We start from the raw sequence: 12927 nt of genomic DNA, 5'->3' as shown, positions 1-12927 counted from the left end.
TATAATTACCATCATCAGCCATCATCCCTCTGAGCCAGCCTCGGTTCTCAGCGTATCACACACGTCCCCGCAGCCTGCATCCTGTTAGAGAGGGCCCGGGACGGCGGGATGCAGCTCTGGGAGACCTGCCATCACTATGTGGAGGGGAGGAGGCCCTTAGGAAGTGGCTTGCCAGCTGGGCTCGGTGACACACGCCTGTGATCCCAGAGGCTCGGGAGGCTGAGGCAGAAGGATTGAGAGTTCAAAGCCAGCCTCAGCCCCGGTGGGGCCCTAAGCATCAGCGAGACCCTGTCTCTAAATAACATACAGAAGAGGTCTGGGCTGGGGCTCTGGGCTCAATTCCCGGGACCAACAAAAAGGTCTGCCCAAGACGCTGGGTCTCCCCTGGTGTGGGTCTGCCCCACCCAGGGCCCAGAGGCTCTGGCAGCATCTGGAAACATTTTTGGTTGTCACACTAGGAGGAAGAGCGGCCTGGACATCTAGGGAGGAGGGGACAGGGATGCAGTTAAATATCTGACCATCCCCAGGACAAGCCCTCCCAGCCAAGGATCATCCAGCCTCCAAGGTCAATAGAACCCAGACTGAGACACGCTGCCCTAGAGACTGTCACGCCCTTGGGACAGAGGCGTGTAGGGAACAGCCACGGAAGCGGGATGAGTCATCGTCCCCAGCTGCCCACAGCGCGGTGTGTGGTCAAGAGTGGCACACACTGTGGTCAGCCACGCGACCATCACGCTAGCTTCATACTAGAGGTTCGAGACATAGAAATTAGCTAGTGAGTTCAAATTAAAGACACGTGACTCTCGATTTACCTTATTTGCCCAGCTTCTGCCTGGAGCCACCTGATGCACTAACAGGGTTTACACAAGAGGCCAGCAAGAGAGAGAGGGAAACACGCCAGGGAGTGAGCTTTTTGGGGAACAAGAAATTCAGGGGAAAATTCCATCCAATGAAGGTCGAGGGGGACAGCACTCCAAGGTCAGGGTCAGTGATTGGCCTTCAGGTCAGTGGTCAGGCACATCTCCACATGGACAGGCCCTCGCACCTGGGCAGGGTGGGGAAGGCTCTGACACAGCTGGTCTAAGCACCTCACACCCAGCCAGGGAGGTAGCTCAGATCACGTGCGAGAACGGCTTCCCACACCGTAGTCCAGTTGCGTGATGGACATTAGTGACCAACAGCCATCTTCACCAAAGGGGGCGGACTCGGGGTGACGTTGAATGAAAGAAGCCACCATTTACATCAAGTTCACACGCAGGCAAAGCATCTATGATACGCGTAGACCAGTGTGTGTGCGTGCAGGTACCTGTGCACAGGTGCACAATCCATGGATGGCGTTGGTGCTCTTGAACTTGGTATAAGTGGATGCACACAACCTGTAGGGTAGAACACTAATGGGGTGGGGAGAGAGAGTATTGCAGAACTCAGGATAGTGACAATCTCTGAATCGGGCAGAAGGGGCGGGACCCGTCGTGGGCTTCTGAGGCACTGGTCACTACTTGGTGGACACGGAAGTCTGTATTTTATTATTGTTTAAAAATAAGAAACCATGAAAACACACACACATGCACACACGCACGCATACACGCACACACGCACAGAGCTCGTTTCTTATGTAGGGTTTCCTGGGAAACACTCGGAGCTGGGGACTCGCAGGCAGATGGTTCTGGGGGGCTCTTTGGGGTGATGCTTGTGTGGAAGCAGGTGTTTCTGGGGTCTGGGGAGAAGGTACAGGTGCCACCCAGCCTCAGCCAGTCCTACAGAGGACTTGGGACTGGGGATGGCCCAGTTGGGGAACGGCGTCAGACTTTTGTACACTGTTCTGAACAGACATGGAATGCGGCTGGCCCTGGGGATGGTCGCCAGCTTGAGCCAGATGGTTGTCTCTGGCTGCAGGGACGCCCTGAGACAGGCGCAGCTGAGCCCCAACACCGACCCTCCAGCAGCTGGGGGAAAGAGAGCCCCAGACCTGAAAGGGGTCTGTGTGGCACGTGGCGGCACACACTGTGCTTTTGTGCCCGTGACATGTTTCCCAACAAAAAATTTCAAAAGATCTAATATAATATGCCATATTAACAAATTAAAGTAGAAAAAACACATTTGATAGAATTTGACACTCTCTTATAGCAAATGGTGACGGCCAATTAGGAATGAGAGAGAATCTTCAATCTGATAAAAGGAACCTAACACAACTCAGTAACCAATGCCCAACTTAATTAGAAAAGTCCCCCTGGCCAGGCATGGGGTGCACGCCTGCCCTCCTTGAAACTTCGGAGGCCAAGGTAGGAGGACCACAAATTCGAGGCCAGCAACTTAGCCAGGCCCTAAGCAACTTAGTGGGACCCTGTCACCAAATAAAAATTAAAAAGATCTGGGGATGTGGCTCCGTGGTGAAGCAGCCCTGGGTTCCATCCCTGTACTCGAGAAGGAAAGGAAAGAGAGAGGGGGAAAGAAGGGAGGGAGGAAGGGAGGGAGGGAGGGAGGGAGGGAGGGAGGAAAAAAGGGGAAAACTAATCCCCTTAAAGAATTAACACAGGGGCTGGGGATGTGGCTCAAGTGGTAGTGCGCTCGCCTGGCATGTGTGCGCCCTGGGTTCGATCCTCAGCACCACATACCAACAAAGATGTTGTGTCCGCCGATAAAATAAAAAAATAATAAAAAATAAATATTAAAAAAATTCTCTCTCCTCTCTCTCTCTCTTTAAAAAAAAAAAAAAGAATTAACACAAAACTTGAGCAAGTCTGTGGGATATAAGGTCAACATAGGAAAACACCCAAGAGCACTTCTGTAACAGCGGCACAATTGTAAAACATGACTCTTTTTTTAATAAAGATTCTATTCTCTTATAAAACAAAAAGTCTGCTTAGCCCAAATGCCAAGAAAAGATTTCCTGTTCTTTTGGAGTAAACTCTGAGCCTTATCACAGGACGACAAAGATGAGCTCACACAGGAGACCGTGTCCCAGCCCAGAGGAGCCAAAGTGGACGGGTTAAACTTGACCCCAGGGGTAAAATGTATGATCCCCGAGGAACCTAAGAGGTCCTTGGAACAGGCCGACCCGGGGAGCCAGAAAGCAGGAGGCGGGAGGAGTGGGATGGGGGTTAGTAGTGGGAGGATGAAGGAGTTCTGGAAGTGGATCCCGGGCACCATGTGGTCAGTGTGGTTTAGGCCTCTTCTGGATTATACACTTAGAGTGGTTAAATGTTTACCATATGTATATATTATCATGTTAAAAAAGAAAGTGGCTCGGTGGCTGGGGCTATAGGGCAGTCAGCAGGGTGCTGGCCTCGCAGGCACAAGACCCTGGTTCAATCCCCAGCACCACCAAAAAGAAAAAAAAAAAAAAAGTGAGTGGCGTGGGAGGCTGAGGCAGGAGGATCCTGAATTCAAAGCCAGCCTCAGGAATTTAGTGAGGCCTGAAGCAACTCAGTGAGACCCTGTCTCTAAATAAAATATAAAAAAGGACTGCGGATGTGGCTCAGTGATATATAAGGCCCCCGGCCCTGGGTTTAATCCCTGGCATCAAAAACAAAATACATAAAAATATAATAATAATAATAATAATTATTATTATTATTATAATAATAATAGAAGGAAGAAAGGGGGAGAAAGAAAGAAGAGTGGATTCAATATATTTAATTCAATACGTCTAAAGATGGAAAGTGTAACACTGAATGAAAACAAGTTGCCGGAGACCCATGAAGGTGACCTTCTGTTACACTTGGGCTTGGGTCTGGCCATGTGGAAGGGACAAGCAAAATCACCACACCCTACAGGAGATCACGCCACTGCTGTCTTCACCCGCGCCTGCCTCCCCTCTCTGCGGTTCCTTGGACGTGGCTTTCCTCAGGGCCCTCTCTCCTCAGGGTCCAGAATGGAGCTCCGGCCATCACATACTCATTCCAAGCATCCAGAGCGCTGAAGAGAAGGTGGAAAGTGGGCCGTGACGAAGCCAGAACTTAGTCAAGTGCAAGGGAATCTGGGAAATGTAGTTTTAATTCCAGGGAGATTTTCCTAGCCAGAGATTGTTATGGTTTCTATTGCTCCACTGATAGGTGAGAAGGGACGTCAGAAGACACCGGGTGGGTCACCCCACACCATCTGTGACAGCAACTGCTACCTCCATCCGTTTCTTCATCTGTGTCCTTTTTCTTCCTCTCACCCATAAAAGCCATCAATATTGAGTGGGCCACCCAGTAAGAGTTCCCAGGCTCCTCTCAGCTAGATGTCCCCATGTGACTAAGTCCAGGCCCACGGATGTGGAGCTATTTCGGGTGACTTCCAGTTCACCTGCTTTGAAACCCAGCCAGTTTCCCACACTTCCTCGTCGCCCTCTCCCTGCTGGATTGGAAATAGTGAAGATTTCAATCGTTTCCTTGAACCTGGAGATGGAACGTGCTAGAAGATCCATCAAGGATCAATGCCACCCACCTGCCCAGCCGGCCCACAACCTGTGGAGCATTGGACTTTAGGTGCGTTTCTTGTTGCTTGTGTTTTGGAGCAATTGTTCCGGCAGCCTCGCCTGCGACGTAATGAATGTAGAAACCGATGTCAGAAGTGAGATGCTAACTCCACAGCATTAAAATAAACGCGGGGCATTGTCTTAGTGATGGTACTTCAGAAGGCAGAGACCTGGTACTGAGGGGGACACGCTGGTGACTTGTTATGTACTGAGGGTGACACGCTGGTGACTTGTTATGTCAAGAAAAATGTTCTGGGGCCCAGGGTGTAGCTCAGTGGTACAGCACTTGCCTAGCACAGGAGAGGCCCTGGGTCTGTCCTTAGCACCACACACACACACACATACACACACACACACACACACACACACAGTGTAGAAACGTCTTCTGTGATAACCAGGTTATCAGACCATTGGTCACCTGAGCTGACAGGTCTCTAGGCAAACGCTTAGAAAAACTCCTTTTGGGGGTACTACTGTTTGTACCGTGAGGGCCTTCAGAGAAACAGAGCCAGTGGGAGATCAGATACCTTTTATTTATCGTCGTGCGTTGCTGGACGACATGACGTTCTAGGAACTGCATCCTTAGGTGATTTTGTTGTGTGAACATCAGAGAGAGTTTAGCAAACTCAGACACCTCTGATGTTTCCAGGCAATGAGACTGTGAGACACCAAGTGTGTGCAGCCCCTGGCTGACGGAACGCCATCACGGAACCCAGGCCCGCACGCGGACGCAGGTGCTGGTTCATTCACTGTGGGAATTGGCTTCCATGCTAATGGAGCCAGGAGGCCCCCCCAAGCTGAGAACCGGGGAAGCTGGGGATGTGGCCTCTGAGTCCCAAGGCCTGGGGCACAGCGGGGGGCTGGGGGAGGGAAAGTAGGTGATGGTCAAAGTCCTGACCGGAGTCCAGAGGACCAAGGGACAGGAGCATCAATGTCTGAGAGCCACAGATGGAGGTGCCAGCTCACCCGGGTAGGGGGAGTCGGCCCTCTGTCTGCCCTCTGCTCTGTGGACGGGGTGATGCCGGTCCACCTTGGCGAGGTGGTCTTCTTTATTCATCCTGCCAAGACAAGCCAGATCTCTTCCAGAAGCACCTCCCAGACATCAGGTTCTCCCATCTGGGCATCCCCTAGCAGGTCAAGTGGACCTATAGAATCAACCATCAAGCAAGGCATGGTGCTGCACACCTGTGATCCCAGTGGCTTGGGAGGCTGAGGCAGGAGGATCGCGAGTTCAAAGCCAGCTTCAGCAATTCAATGAGGCCCTAAGCAGCTCAGTGAGACCCTGTCTCTAAATAAAATACAAAATAGGGCTGGGGATGGGGCTCCGTGGCTGAGTGCCCCTGAGTTCAATCCTGGTACCAAAAAAAAAAAAAAAAAAGAATCAGACAGATAAAGAAGGAAGTTCTACATATTTAGAACAATCAAAGACATTTGGGGTCTAGCTAGGTTCACATTTCACATGAAACTCAATTCGGAAGTGTGCAGAAGAGAGTCGACATACACGCTTGAAGTTTCTTATCTTTTTTGGTGGGTCGGGATCTCCCTATGTCCAGGTTGACTCCTGAGCTCAGGTGAGCCTCCTATCTCAGCCTCCCTAGTAGCTGGGACCATAGGTATTGCTACTGTGCCCCCCGAGGCTTTGATTTTTATTAATTAATTAATTAATTGATTTTTGGTTCCACGGATTGAAACCAGGGTGCTTAACCACCGAGCCACATCCCCAGCCCTTTTTTTCTATTTTATTTAGAGACAGGGTTTCACTGAGTTGCTTAGGACCTCCCTAAGTTGCTGAGGTTGGCGTTGAACTTGCGATCCTCCTGCCTCAGCCTCCGGAGGTGCTGGGATTGCAGGCGTGGGCCACCGCCCGACAGTGAGGCTTCAGTGTTTAGAAGGGCATGTTGCCAAGGCTGGCCCTTGGCTGGCATCGGGAAGCCTGGATTTTGGAAGCGCTTCCACCACTCCCTGACTGATAAGGTAGTTCATTGTGACTAGACTGTGCAAACAAAGTGGTTCAGGCTGATCACTGTGTGCGCCAAGAGCGCAGACTCCCAGAAGGGAGGGCACTTAAACCATATTGCTTGCGCAACCTTGGCAACGTGAGACTCGCTTATTAGTCCTGGAATCCAAGGTGCCAGATGTCAGCCAGGAGCTGGCCTTGCAGACTGGTCTCTCTAAAGATGCTAAGCATTTGGTGACAGGTGAATGGAAAGTAGGATGTTCATTTATCAGCTCTCAAACTATCTCTGCCCACACCCCGTGCCATCTGACTTCTTGTTGTTGTTATTATTATTATTATTATTGGGCACCAGGGACTGAACTCTGGGGCACTCAGCCACTGAGCCACATCCCCAGCCCTATTTTGTATTTTACTTAGAGACAGGGTCTCGCTGAGTTGCTTAGGGTCTCGCCATCGCTGAGGCTGGCTTTGAACTTGCGGTCTTCCTGCCTGAGCCACCTGGTCCAGCTCTGACTTACAATTAACAAAGGGCAACATCTTAGTTTTACGTGAAAAATCCCAGCAAATACCCCCAGGATCAAGTGATCAAAGCCATTAGCACACACCATGGGTCCAAGGAACCTCATGAGCCTCCTGCAACTTAACCTGACCAGAGGCCTGGTGGTCCGGGTGGAGGTAGGAGATGTTCCCGAGGGACCTCTTGTGGCATGTCACAGCGTAGGTCCCACAGAGGGCTGTCTAAACCTGTGACGGCCTCAGAGTCCAAGTCCTATTCTTTGGCACGTGCCTGCTTTCTACTTAGCACAGCACCTGCCGAGGCTGAGCCCACAGCAGACAGAAGGCTGTGGCCGGAGCCAGGCGAGCAGCTAGCACCGCGGCTGCAGGAGGCCAAGAGTCAGGGCTCCTCTTCAGCAGCAGCAAAGCCAAGAGGCTGCGGGCCAGAGGCTGGGCTCCAAGTCCCCTGGCTGTGCGCGGCTGCCCTCACTCACCCTTTTCTCTCCTGTCGGTCGATTACTAAATGAAAGAATTAATCTGAAAAGATGATATGCTCCGTGATTCCAAGTGTATGGCATTCTGGAAAAGGTGAAACTGGGGAGAGAACAAAGATCCGTGGCTGCCAGGGTTGAGGGGAGGGAGATGAATATGTGAGCATGGAGCATTTGTAGGATGGTCAAACTATTCTGCATGATGCTGTGTGTGTGTGTGTGTGTGTGTGTGTGTGTTTTATTTTTTGGTCCTGGGGATTGAACCCAGAGGCACTTTGCCACTGAGCCACATCCCCAGCCCTTTTAATTTTTTATGTTGAGACAAGATCTTACTAACTACTTAGGGCCTTGCTAAGTTGCAGAGGCTGCCCTCGAACTTGCAATCCTCCTGCTTCAACCTCCCCAGCTGCTGGGATTAAAGATGTGTGCCACCATCCCCGGCCATTATTATGTGTTTGTGAAGGTCCATGGCACGTACGACACCAAGAGTGAGCCCTAATGCAATCTATGGACTCTGGTGACAATGTGTCAACGTAGATTCATTGATGGTACCAAAGGTACCACCCCAATGGGACATGCTAATGGGAGGGAGGCTGTGCACGTGTGGGGCAGGGGTATGTATATTGGGAACTCTGTGCCTTCCACTCATTTTTTTTGTGTGTGTGAACCTAAAACTGCTGCTCTAAAAAATTTTAAAAAAGGCAAAAATTTTTTTTTCAGTTAAGATGAAAAAGAAAAATAGAAAGAATGTTCACTAGCCTGGAAAATGACCATCCTCCGAGGGTCGGGCATTTGATTTTTAACAGGGCTCATTAGCCAGCTCTAAATTGCTTTTCTAAACTCTCAAAGTGAATTCCCATCTGGAGATCATGTCTCTTCACAGCGTCTCCCTCCTCCAAAGGCTCCCATAGGCCAGAATATGGAAAAGCCATCACTGACAGAGACTGGCACTTGTTCCCAAGACCAGCCCGGCATTCACTTGTTCAAATTCCAGTCCTCTCAGGTGGCAAAGAGCAAGGCACAGGCCACACCCTCAGATCACCCTTGCAGATCTGTCTGCTCAGGTGACCTCTAGTGTGAATCAGAAGCACAACTCTTCTGTGTGCTGGGGATGGGACCTGGGGCCTCACACTGAGCTACTCCCCCAGCCCCAGCCCCGGGCAGCTTTCCAAATTTTCCTCTTCCTCTGTTCCCACTGCAAGTTCACTCTCGTCTTTAGCAGTCAACATTTTTTTGTTGTTGTTGTTTTGGCTTGGGCACTGGGTACAGAACCCAGCGACATTTAACCACTGAGTCACACCCCCATCCCTTTTTATTTTTTATTTTGAGACAGGGTCTGGCTAAATGGCTGAGGCTGGCTTTGAACTGGCGATCCTCCTGCCTCAGACTCACTGGGATTACAGGCCTGCACAACTGCGCACCCACCTTGCCGTAACCACTTGGCAGAGTTCGTAATGGCCCAGGGATTTCAGCTGGGAGGAGGGTGGGCTCAGCAGCCTCTAAGGCTGAGGAAATCCCTGCAATCGTGTGCGTTTTATTTTGTTTTTTGTTTTTTCTTTCCATCTGGGTTACCTAAAGTATGGACCCAGCCTTGCATTTTTTTTAAAAGATAGTGTGTTTCTTTAAAATTTTTATTTAATATTTTATTTACATTGTAGTTTTTGGCAAGCACAACATCTTTGCCTGTTTGTGGTGCTGAGGATCGAACCCGGGCCACACCCATGCCAGGGGCGCATGCTACCGCTTGAGCCACATCCCCAGCCCAGACAGTGTGTTTTTAAAAAAAATTGTTTTTTTAGTTGTAGATGGACACAATATCTTTAAAAAACATATGTTTTTTTCTTTAGTGGTCAACGAACCTTTGTTTTTTCATATTGATGTGATGCTGAGAATCCAACCCAGCGCCTCACACATGCGAGGCAAGTGCTCTACCACTGAGCTGCAGCCCCAGCCCCTTGCAAATGGACTTAACCATTTTCCTTCTCATTTGGAGGAGAACAGTGCAATCTTTTAACATTTAGTTCATCTAAAACTCAGTGGGGGGCATTTGACCTCTTTTGCTTCCCTCCTGGGACAGAGAGGGACAGGGCCAAAGGCCTCCCGGGCTGTGTCTTTTTCTGAGTGAGCTCCCACCCAGATGGGCCACGGTGGCTTGTGTCATGGCTCCAGACGTGGAATCCATGGTCTTAAGTTCCCTAGGTCGCATCTGCCTCCTGCCACACGGCGGCTCATCCGCTGTTTCATACCATTGTGAAAGTCGCTGATGCCAAAGTGGAGTCACTTCGGTACACATCCAACAAGAGGCCTGAGAAGGAAGTCCCCAGACATGTACTCCATGACAGGACTGACCACAGGATTCCCACCGTCACCCAGCTTCCCCAAGAGGCACTGTTCTGTCAGGCTGTGTGCACGAGAACACTCACCCGCAAGGGCTGCCGTCAGCCTCCCGCTAACACCAACTTCCCTGCAGCCCTCCGTCTTCGTAACTTTGGTTTTGAAATGACTTACATGGACTTCTTCTCTGTCTTTAAAATATTCTCCATCTGCTGGGCCTGGTGGCACACGCCTGTCATCCCAGTGACTCAGGAGGCTGAGGCGGGAGGATTGTGAGTTTAAAGCCGGCCTCAGCAACTTAGCAAGGCCCTAAGCAACTCAGTGAGACCCTGTCTCTCTCTAATAACACTAAAACAGGGCTGGGGCTGGGGCTCAGTGGGTAAGTGTCCCTGTTTTAGTATCCCTGATACCAAAACAAAAAACAAACAAAAAATTATCCTCTCCCGGCTGCCTGGCTACACCTATGGCCAGCCAGAACGTGTGTATCCTGAATTGCAGATCACTTACTCCCCCAATAACTCACTTATTCTTGAGAACTTGTTTCTTTCTTTCTACTTTTAATACCTTTGTTTATTTTCATGTGGTGCTGAGGATCCAACTCAGGGCTTCACATGTGCGAGGCAAGCGCTCTGCCACTGAGCCCCAGCCCCAGCCCCAGAACTTGTTTTCTTGAAGTTTCTTTCTAGGTTGGTGCATGGGTAACCTCCCGGCCACTGGAGCATGGGGTTGTGTCCGCTCTGTCTCTGTTTTCCTTTCCCTTAACTAGTGTGATAGGCATATTTTAGCTAGTCAGGGTCATAAGACAAGGCAGAACCTGGAGGAATCCACACTCAGATGCTTCTGACCTCTGTCTCCCAGGAAGGTCATGCAATGTCACGTTGCTAGTGTGTAACAACCAAAGCCCTTCCTGGGGACTGATCACAAAGGCCCCTCTCCTTAGCAGGGAAGAACAGTGGGAAACTTCCAAGTTGAATCTTCCAGATGCCAGCCACAGGCCAACCCTGCCCGCAGGCCTCTCTAAAGATGGACCCTGGGACCTGCTCTGTTGGATCCTTTTCTGAACAGGGGGTTAGTGAATTGATGTGAGGTTCCTGATTTTGATAGTTGTAATTCTGTAGGAGGACGCCTTTATTTGTAGAAAATACCCAGTAGAGGGGCTGGGGTGGAGGCTCAGTGGCCGAGTGCTTACTTAGCACATCCTGAGGCACTGGGTTCGATCCTCAGCACCACATAAAAATAAATAAATAAAAATAAAGGTATTGTGTTCATCTACTACTAAAAAATATATAGAAAAAGGAAATACAGTGAAGAATTTTATAGAGAGATTGATAAGGCATCAAGTGGGATATGCACTTCTAAATACTTGAGCATGCATGAGGCTCTGGGTTCCATGACTAGGACTGAAGAAGAAAAGGAAAAAGCTCTTTGTGCCATGCACTTCTTTAATATATACCATATATCTAAAAAAATAATATAACAGGGGGGAATCCATAGGGGACGGGTGGAGAAAGAGAGGGATAGATTATAAATTGACAACTACTAGGGCTGGGCAAAAGACCCGTGGAGGTTATCATACTCTTCTACTTTGTTTTGTATTTGGAATTCTGCATAATCACAAAATACAATAACAGAAAGATGGTTCCAGAGACCCTGCTCTGCTGTGCTCTCAGCACCAGGCATTCAGCAAAGATGTCTTCTAGATGGGGTTACTTCTGGAAGAGGAGGGAAATGGCACTGTGGGTGCTTTAGCTCTATCTGTAGCCTTGTATTTACACACACACACACACACACACACACACACACACACCCCACGCAGAACTTTAGAAACATAGATAAGCAAAATCAGTCAAAATACAAAAATGTCACCACCATATATATTCATGCAGTGTAACACGCATGTGTGTGCATGCATTCCTGCTGTGGTCTAGATGTTTATGTACCCCCCAAATTTGCAGCCTGGAAGTTAATACCCATGTGATTGCATTCAGAGGAGGGACTTTGGGATGGTCATGAGGGCGCCACCTTCATGAATGGGATTAGCGCCTTTATAAAGGGGTCGAGCAAGCCCCAGGCTCCTTCCAACAAGTGAGGAGACGAGTCTCACCCATGACCCGCACAGACAAGATGATCTGGGTTTAAAAGGGCTGGCTGCAACTTTGAACTAAGAAAGTGGCGAAAAATCACCCAACACAGAAGTTTTTCAAATCGAGGGCAGGATGGCTCTGCGACATGAAGGGTCAGCTTCCATGCTGGAAAAAGAGCGCTGCCCAAGGTTCCTTTGTCTTATAGCAGGGGGCATCAGAGGCAGGGATAAAGTCTCAGGGGTGGAGTCTTGCTTCCTGCTGTCTTGTGGTCAGCAGACGGACTGACATCTGGGCAGGTCACACCTGTCTCAGGTGGCGCGGGGGATCCTAGGCAGAGCTGGAGGGCAGGCGTACCTGCATCTTGCCATCAGACAGGGAGCCCCTCAAGAGGCCACGATGCACAATAGTTCACACACACAGCCCACGACAGCTCGTGACAGACAAGGACAGGCGCCATCTTGAAAACTGTCAGCCCTCAGCAGACACAGCCCAGGGGCAGCTTGATCTTGTGCTTCTCGTCTGCAGAACCTTGAGCACGTTTCCGCTGTCCATAAGTCACCCAGTCTCATGTCATTGGTGACAGCAGCCCAAATGCGTGCCGACAATGCAAAATGAATGCCTGTGACAGACACGTCTCCAGGCAGTGGGTTCCCTCTTTCCGTTCCTGTAAAGGTTCACCTCATTCTTCATTTTCAAATTCCCCCGCTCACCCACAAATGTCCTCTAGAGCGGAACTGGGTACTCTGGGACCACCCCCACCTGTGCTTAGGACCTTCGGGTCTGCTGTAGACTGCCACAATCCCCTGTTCGTGATCCTGGCGGGATCCCCACATCTGGGTTGGCTCTTCAGTGGAGCATGCCCTGCTCCTTCCCCCACTCTGGCCCCGGACTTGCAATGGGTTGGTTTATTTTTATGTATTTATTATTTTTACTTTATAATGGCATAAGAGACTATGCATTGGAAGGCGCACTGTGAATTTGGAATTCTCTTTCCCAGGACTAGCCACGGGCAATCCAACACTCTCTCCTCATGCTGGGCATTGCTGGTGGACAGCAGCTCCAGGTCACAATCAGGAGAGAAAACAATGGAGAGCACCTACACTG

This window comes from Ictidomys tridecemlineatus, chromosome 15, assembly GCF_052094955.1.
Source record: "Ictidomys tridecemlineatus isolate mIctTri1 chromosome 15, mIctTri1.hap1, whole genome shotgun sequence".
NCBI lineage: Eukaryota > Metazoa > Chordata > Mammalia > Rodentia > Sciuridae > Ictidomys > Ictidomys tridecemlineatus.
Note: the sequence above shows the minus strand (reverse complement) of the source record.